This window comes from Urtica dioica, chromosome 8 (assembly GCF_054948205.1).
Source record: "Urtica dioica subsp. dioica isolate 48M chromosome 8, U.dioica_male_clone48M_v1_H2, whole genome shotgun sequence".
NCBI classification, from domain to species: Eukaryota; Viridiplantae; Streptophyta; class Magnoliopsida; order Rosales; family Urticaceae; genus Urtica; species Urtica dioica.
The window spans coordinates 35,605,876-35,614,545 of NC_142763.1; positions in this window are offsets into that span (position 1 = coordinate 35,605,876).

An 8,670-nucleotide genomic window follows, 5' to 3' on the forward strand; every position below is an offset into this window, starting at 1 on the left:
TGATCGAAACTTCTTCTGCATCCGACCACCTGACTCCGATCGTTACCTTCCTTCGCGAGCATCTTCCTGCCGAGAAGGTCCAAGCGGTTCTCGGGTCTGAGCCTTTAGAGAGGCTTAACCAGGTCACCGACTCCGCGGTTTCGGTACGTTTTTACTCACCTAGTCGGTATCTCTTTTCTTTCCTTGACAAATTTTGTAACTGACGTTTTGATTACCACAGGTTTTCGTTGGTGTGGTCGGCCTTGTCGGACTACTAGGCTCCGAGCTCACATCTTTGAGACAACGGAACGATCGTTTTCTCAAGGAGAGGAATGCGGCCAGGGACGAAACGGTGAAGATCCGATCGGAGCTTACGCGAAAATTTCAAGCCGATCTTGAGGCTGCTCGTTTAGCAGCGGTGGAAGAGTACAAGGTTTTCGAGGATTATCGTAACATGCGCGATGACCTTTATACTGCCGGGATAAACGAGGCCGTTCGGATCCTCGGCCCGAAGAATCCTACTATGGATACTACGGATCTCGATGAGGATTCAAAATCAAGAGCTAGTGATGACGTGGATGGAGGATGCGACCCGGAGTAGAATTTTATTTTCTTTTTCATTCTAATTTCTGTTAACCCGCTTGGGTCTTGAACAATTGATCCGTGGTCGGATATTTTATTATGTAATTTTTGTTAACCCGCTCGGGTTTTGAACAATTGATCCTTGGTTGGATCTATAATCCATGTTAATTTATCTGTGTTTCTGACTTTGGCGAAAATAGAGTAAAAAGTATTTTTGAATTTTGGCAAAATAAAGTATAACTAAGTATATTTCCTTTAAGTTTTCTAAACAACTGTTTGCTAATTATCCTACCGCCTAGTTTATTTAGCCGTAATTTATAAAAACCATGCGATTTAACACCAAGTAGAGAAACGAAAGATAAATAACTTCTGGAAATCACAAGTACGTGCGACCAAGCCGCTTTTTGAAATTGCAAACACAATACATGCGACCAAGCCGCTTTTTGAATGTTTAAAAATTAAAAGAAAAAAAAACTTAAACGTAAAATCGGCGAAGGTGCTCGGCATTCCAAGGGTTTTTCTCCATATCATCGTTCAACTATTGTAGTCGGTATGCCCCGTTTCCGAAGTCTTCTCGGATGATGTAGGGTCCCTCCCAGTTTGCGTTGAAGGCTCCTTCCTGGTGGATTTTGGTGTGGAGAAAAACTCTTCTGAGGACTTTGTCACCGACTTTGAAAAATCTTGGTCGGACTTTCCTGTTGAAATACCGAGTAACTTTTTGTTGGTTAGCGAGATTTCTTAATCTGGCTTTTTCTCTTTTTTCTTCTAGCAAGTCTAGGCTAATTTTTAGAATTTCGTTGTTTACCTCTGTCGAGTAGTTTTCTCTTCTCACTGTTGGTATCATGACGTCGGTCGGGATGGCCGCGTCAGAACCGTATGCGAGGGAGAAAGGCGTTTCGCCAGTTGCGGAGTGCTCGGTGGTTCTGTATGACCAGAGGACTTCTTGGAGCATATCCACCCACTCTGACTTATGTTCGCCTAACTTCGTTTTTAGGCCGTGTTTTATTGTTTTGTTGACGGCCTCCACCAATCCGTTGGACTGTGGTCTTACTGGAGTAGAAAAAACCTTGTTAATGCCATATTTTTCACAAAAACTTTTGAAGGAATCGCAGTCAAACTGAGTTCCGTGGTCGGATACAATTTTGACTGGTATTCCAAACCGAGTAATAATATTTTTCCATACAAATTTCTCAATTGCATGAGCTGTTATTTTATTTAAGGGCTCGGCTTCAACCCATTTTGAAAAATAGTCGATGGTTACAATCGCGTACCTGCATCCACCTCGGCCTGTTGGCAAAGCTCCGATCAAATCTATTCCCCATTCTGCGAATGGGATCGGGCATGAGAGGGAGATGAGTGGATTAGGAGGAAGCCTCGGGATATTAGAGAACTTCTGGCATTTGACGCATTTTTGTGTCATGTACCGAGCGTCGGCTTTTAGCGCTGGCCAATAGAGTCCTTGCCGGATGATTTTTTGTGCCAATGCTACGCATCCGATGTGACTTCCGCATATCCTTCATGTATTTCTTTGAGAGTGTACTCAGCTTCGTCTTCGTCTAGACATTTGAGGAGAGCCTGAGAAAATCCTCTTTTGTAGAGATTTTGACCTTTTAGGAAATACCGAGCAGCTCTGAATTTCAAGTTTCTAGCCTCATTTTTATCTTCGGGCAGAGTTCTGTGCTGCAAGTACTCCCTGATCGGAGTTTGCCATGACTTTTGTTGATCGACGTGAAGCACATGGGGAGCTTGCTCAATGCTAGGTTGCCCAATCTTGATGACTGGGATTGACTCCGAGTCGGATCCTTTGGTGGCAAGCTTCGCTAATGCATCGGCCTCTTCGTTCATGGCTCTGGGGATTTGGGTGATTTCGCAAAGTTTGAATTTGCTTGCCAGATTTCTGGCTTTCTCGGCATATAGCGACATCTTTTCGCCTTTTGCCTGAAATTCATATTTCATTTGATTAACAATTAACTGAGAATCCGAATATACTTTGAGCTTTTTGATTTCTAAATATTTTGCTATTTGTAGCCCATGTATCATAGCTTCGTACTCAGCTTCATTGTTTGAAGTATTGAAATCGAATTTTAAAGCGAATTTTACCTTGTCTCCTTCTGGGCTGGATAGCGCAATCCCGACCCCGGACCCCTTTTCGTTGGCCGCTCCGTCTACGTACATGTCCCAAATTGGGAAATCAACTGGTCTGTATGTGAATTCTGCAATGAAATCAGCTACTGCATGTCCTTTGATTGCTGGTCGGGGGCTGAAGCGTATATCATATTGCGTCAGCTCGATCGACCATTTCATTAGCCTTCCGGACACATCAGGTTTTTGCAGCACCTGGCGTAGCGGGAAATTGGTAAGGACTGTAATCAGATGTGCGAGGAAATAGTGTTTCAGCTTCCGAGAGGCGGTGATGAGGGCGAAGGCTAGCTTTTCGAGTTCCGGGTATCTTCCTTCCGCCTCGTTGAGACGTCGCGAAGTGTAATAAACCGGGACCTGGTGTTTTCCCTCATCCTTGACTAGCGCTGAACTCACTGCATGCTCCGATACGGCTAAGTAAATTTCCAGGGGCTCTCCTTCCTGTACTTTTCTTAAAGTAGGAGGCCATGCCAAATGCTCTTTTAGAGATTCGAAACTCTCATCGCATTGCTTGGTCCATTCAAATTCCTTGGAGCCTCTGAGCGCATTAAAGAAGTGAATACTCCGATCGGTTGACCTCGAAATAAAACGGCTTAATGCAGCTATGCACCCTGTCAACTTTTGCACTTCTTTTATGTTCCGTGGTGGTGTCATGTTCCATAAGGCTGTGATCTTCTCTGGATTTACTTCGATGCCTCGCTCATGAACGATGAAACCTAAGAATTTACCTGCGGAGACACCAAATGTACATTTTAGAGGATTCAATTTCATGCGATATTGCCTTAAAAGTTCGAATGATCTTTTAAGATCGTCCGTATGTTCATTTATTTTTCGGCTTTTGACCAGCAAATCATCAATGTATGCTTCCATCGTAATCCCGAGTAATTCAGCGAACATATGATTTACTAATCTTTGATATGTTGCTCCAGCATTTTTTAACCCAAAGGGCATTACTGTGTAACAGTATAGTCCTCGGTCAGTTATAAATGTCGTGTGATCCTGGTAGGGACCATACATAGGGATTTGATTGTAGCTAGAGTAGGCATCCATGAAGCTTAAAATTTCATGGCCTGCTGTGGCGTCTACTAACTGATCTATTCTCGGCATAGGGAACTATCTTTTGGGCAAGCCTTGTTCAGATCCGTAAAATCTACACAAGTTCTCCATTTCCCGTTAGGTTTCTTGACCAGGACGGGATTGGCTACCCATTTTGGATATTTAGTTTCTTTTATTGATCCATTAGAAATTAGCTTATCTACTTCTTCTTTTAAGGCTATATACCTTTCGGAGTTCAAAGCCCTTCTCTTTTGTCTAATGGGTTTTTCTTTACGATCTATATTTAACCTATGACACGCTATTTGGGGATCTATCCCCGTCATGTCGGACTGTGACCAGGCAAATATGTCTAAGCTATTAGACAAGAGAGTAATTAAATTATTTTTGGTACCTGATTCAAGATATTTTCCAATCTTGAGCTTCTTCTCAGGTTGTTTTGGATCAGAGTGATTTCCTCGACTTTATCCCCTGGGCCAATCTCTTCTCGGTTTGGAAGGCGTGGGTCGAAATCCGAGTCGGTCATCATAACTTTATGGACATCTTTGTCCTGACTCTCTTTGAGGTAATTTGCATAACAGCTTCTTGCGATAGCCTGTGTACCGACTACTTCACCTACCCCGTGCTCGGTAGGAAACTTCATTTTCAAATATTCCACAGAAGCGATAGCCCCAAGGGACTGCAAGGTTGGCCTGCCAATGATCGCGTTGAACGAAGATTTTCCGTGGACCACCACCCATGTTGTGTTAGTGGTTTTACTCCTTAGGCTCTCTCCTACAGTTATCGGGAGTGAAACTACTCCCTTAGGCTGGATTGAGTCTCCTGTGAAACCATAGAGATTTTCAGGAGAAGGGGCTAATGCGTCTTGCTTAAGACCCATTTTGTTGAAGGTGTCTTCATAGAGCACGTCGACGGCACTCCCAGTGTCCACCAATATTCGGTGCACATTCCTGTTACCGATAAGAGCTGATATGACCAGTGGATCGTTGTGAGGAAACATCACCCACCGAGCATCCTCTGCTGTAAAGGTGATAGGCTCCGAGCTAGGCTTGGCTATCTTGTTAGGCCTTTGTTCGGCTGTGAACAAGATTTGTCGGGGGCCCGCGTAGGCCTCCCTTACATAGTTCTTTTGAGGGCTCCTCGAAGTTCCTCCCACATGTGGTCCTCCGACTATGAGCGAGATTTCAGCATATGCTTCACCTTTTTTATCCTCTTGATCCCCGTGCTCGGCCTTGAATTTCTTCAGTGCTCCTCTTCGGATCAGAGCTTCTATAGCTTCTTTGAGGTTGAAGCAGTCTGCGGTGCGATGACCGATGTCCGCGTGGAAAGCACAATATTTTGTTTTATCTCTCTTTGAGATATCTTTCTTGATCGGCCTTGGCTTAGGGAAATCTTCTTTGTCCTGTGTAAGACTAAATATCTTCTCTATCGGGGCATTGAGTTTATGATATTTATCAAACTTACTGGAAAAAGGCTTCAGAGGTCCTGCTCAAGATCGGCTCTTCTTTGGTGGGCGGTTATCCTCAGAATGTCGCTCCCTGTGCTCTTCTCAGTAGCTCTTCGGTGGCTTTGCTTTTCTTGCCACCAACCTTGCTTCCTCCGCGTTGATATACTTCTGAGCTCTCTTCAGGAAATCATTGTAGTCGCTTGGACTAGTCTTCTGAAGTGACCACCAGAACTCCGATTCTGTTCGGACGTCGGAGGAGATCCCGAAGAGCTTAAAGTCTTCGTTCAGATCGTCAACTTGAAGAGCTTGCTCCGAATAGCGATTAATAAAATCTTTCAATGACTCGTCGTGGGCTTGTCTCACTGCTAGTAGCCTTTCTTTGGGAGTTTTTCCCGAGCTGGAGCCGACAAACTGTGCCATGAATTTTCTGGATAACTGCTTCCAGGATCCTATGGAGTTTGGCTTTAGTTTTCTATACCACCTTTTGGCTGAGCCAGTTAAAGTGATAGAGAATGCTCTGCACATAACTTCTGGTCCGGCCCCTTGCAACAGCATCCAAGAAGAAAAGGTGTCTAGATGGTCTCCTGGGTCGGTCTTTCCATCGTATACTGGGATGCTTGGCATCCTGAAACGATCAGGCAGCGGGTGTTCTAACACGCGTGCTGTGAAAAGGGAGACAGCTTCTCCAACTTTCGGGATAGACTCCTTCTGACCTAGGGCCACTTCTTCGATTCGACGCTCCAATCTTCTTAAATTTGTTTTGTTGGTGCTCGCGCTGTCTTCAGTTTCCGAGCTTACCATGCTATTTCTGAAAGTGTTTGAATGACCTCTGTCCATAGTGGGCTGGTACCGATCAGGAATCTTTTCCTGACTGAACTGCTCTTTCTCGGATTCAGAATCATCTTCCATCCTCTCATACCGATCTTTAGCATGTTTCCGAGATTTCTTAACCCGCGGATCCTGTCCGACGGGTTCTTTCCCTGATCGGTGTGAGGGTTCTTCATCTGGGATCACTACCGCGCTTCGCAGTGTGACTTTCTTTGCTTGCAGCCTTCTCTTCAGCTCCCTGTTATTCGCCTCTAAGACCGAAAGACGCTCTTGCATCTGTCTGAATTGTTCTTCGAGACTAGGTTCTGGGAGAAGTTCAGCTATTTCCTCCAGGGTGAGAGGCAAGATGCGATTGTGATGTTCTATCTCCGTCTCCTGGTTGGGGACAGTGATCGGGGTGGATGAGCTAGCCATATTCTTCAGCTGTGTCCCCTCCTTCTAGCGCCAACTGTTGATCTGTAAAATTAGTACAATAATATCTCACGAAAATACACAAACTCCGAGTACGGGGACTCCGAGTACCGAGGTGATTTAGGCAAGATTTTCTCTTTATATAGACGAATCTAATACAAGAGAGCAGTGTTTTCTAGAGATTCAAAGTGAAAGAGAGTAAGTCAAAAAGTCCCTCCCCGTTCTGTGCCGCAAGCTCCTATTTATACTTGTCTGGTGTAGCTTTGTGGTTGCGGACTCTGACGGTTATTCTGGGGAACGTGGGGTGATCAATCCCACGTTCTAGACGGTTTTTGGGTAACTGCTGATTCCCTCTCGCTGAGGTGGACGGTTACTAATCTTTGCACGATTTCTGAACTGTCAAGGTGTGCGTTCAAGTATTTGAAACATGTTTCCTTTTGGTTTGACTAGTCTTTGACCTCCGGTCTTCTCTTCTCTCCGAAGTTCTGGTCGGTAGGTTTCGTTCTTACCTTATGAATGGGTCGTTCCTTTTCAATGGACAGCCCTTAGGTCTATTCTACCTGAGCTTGATGCTGGATTCTTCATTCTGCTCGGGGGTCCGACTACCCTACTCGGTATCTGACTACTATATCCCGTAACAGGAGTATTCTTCGTGTTCATAGCAGCCATGGTGGACACGTTATGGAAGCTACGAAACTCTATGTTCCATGGCTCTCCGGTCTCGTACATTGGTGAGGTAGTTCGTGAAGTGGAGAACATGTTCTCAGAATATGTGAATGTAGTTCACGTCAAGCCCCGATGATAAGTGAGATTCACTCTCACAATTTCACTCTCACTTATCTTATATTTTTAGACATGAATCGAAGCTTGTTCTTAAGGATTTTGACGTCTTTTTGGTAGTTTTAAATGTATTTTTAGGTTTTTTAGTCAAAGAGAGCATTGTGGAGAGTTTTGGGGTTAAATGGTGCATTCGGGAGCTAAACGGGGCTATTTTGGACATCATTATGAAGGGAACCGGAAATTTCAGCACGGCGCGCCGCGCTTGATAGTGGAGCGCCGCGCTATGGTCCAAATTATGGGAACAAAGTTCCAGAGAGTTGACGTGGTGAGACGCGCTGGAAAGAGCGATGCTCTACCAGGCTCGTCGCGCCATATACAGGCACGGCGCGCCACGTCGTTTTCTAGCTTTTTAAAAGCTCGTGTTTTGAACTATTCTCAGCCATTGGATCCCATTTAAGGGTCCAAGTTGCTCCAAAAATATGCATTGGAAGGGTTTATATCCTTGCCTAGGTCATATGGGAAGAGGGGGAAGATCACTTGGAAGAAAAAAAAAAAAAAAAAAGAGAAAAAAGTTGTTCTTGGAGATTTTGAAAGCTTTGGAGTGGAGAAGAGGAAGGAGAGAAGTGACATCAACTCCATCATCATTCCCATCTTCAAAAGTTTACTCTTTTCTTTTTCTTTTCATTTATTATTGTGTTAAGAAACTCATTACTCTTATGTATTATTTTCTTGTCTTGGATTTAGTTATGGACCATTGAATATTGTGGATTTAAGTTTTTATATTATTGTTGAGTTGGATTTCATAGTTTTCATTTGATTTTGATATAAATCTTGTGTGGTTGTTGAGTGTTATTAAATGTCTAGTTCCTTCTCAGATTTGCTTCTTTTACTTATTGTCATTTTGCTTTGTTTGATTGAATCTATGAGTGACTAAGTAGTAAGAGGGGTGTGATGTAGTTATTGAGGTGAGTTTGGTTGCTTAAGTCCTATTTTAGGTTTGTGCGTCATGGTTGGGTTAGAGAGTGTTTAAACTATGGGTTTGGATTGTGTGTAATATCTAGTTAGCTTAGCTATCTAACTATTGTATTTTAGGCTAGTTTAGATGTCGAGAGACAATAAACAAGCGTGCTCTACTCGTCCCATCCATCACTACCTTAGACTCTAGAAAGACTAAGAGTGGTTGTAGTTGCTAGAAATCCCGAGCTTACGGCGGTTAATTGCTTTAGTAGGAACCAAGCCGAGAGGTGTAAGTTCGCCAATTAGCTAGGCTTCTAGAGACTCGAGAGAGATTAGAGGGTATTCAAGATGGATTGAGATTAAGTTTTGCCTTTCACGACCCGTGTTTAGAATCATACCGAGAACAACCGACTCATTGAAATAACGAAGTCACACCCCTTGTTTTCATTATCATATTTCATCGTTTAATTGTTAGATTATTTAGTTTTAATTTC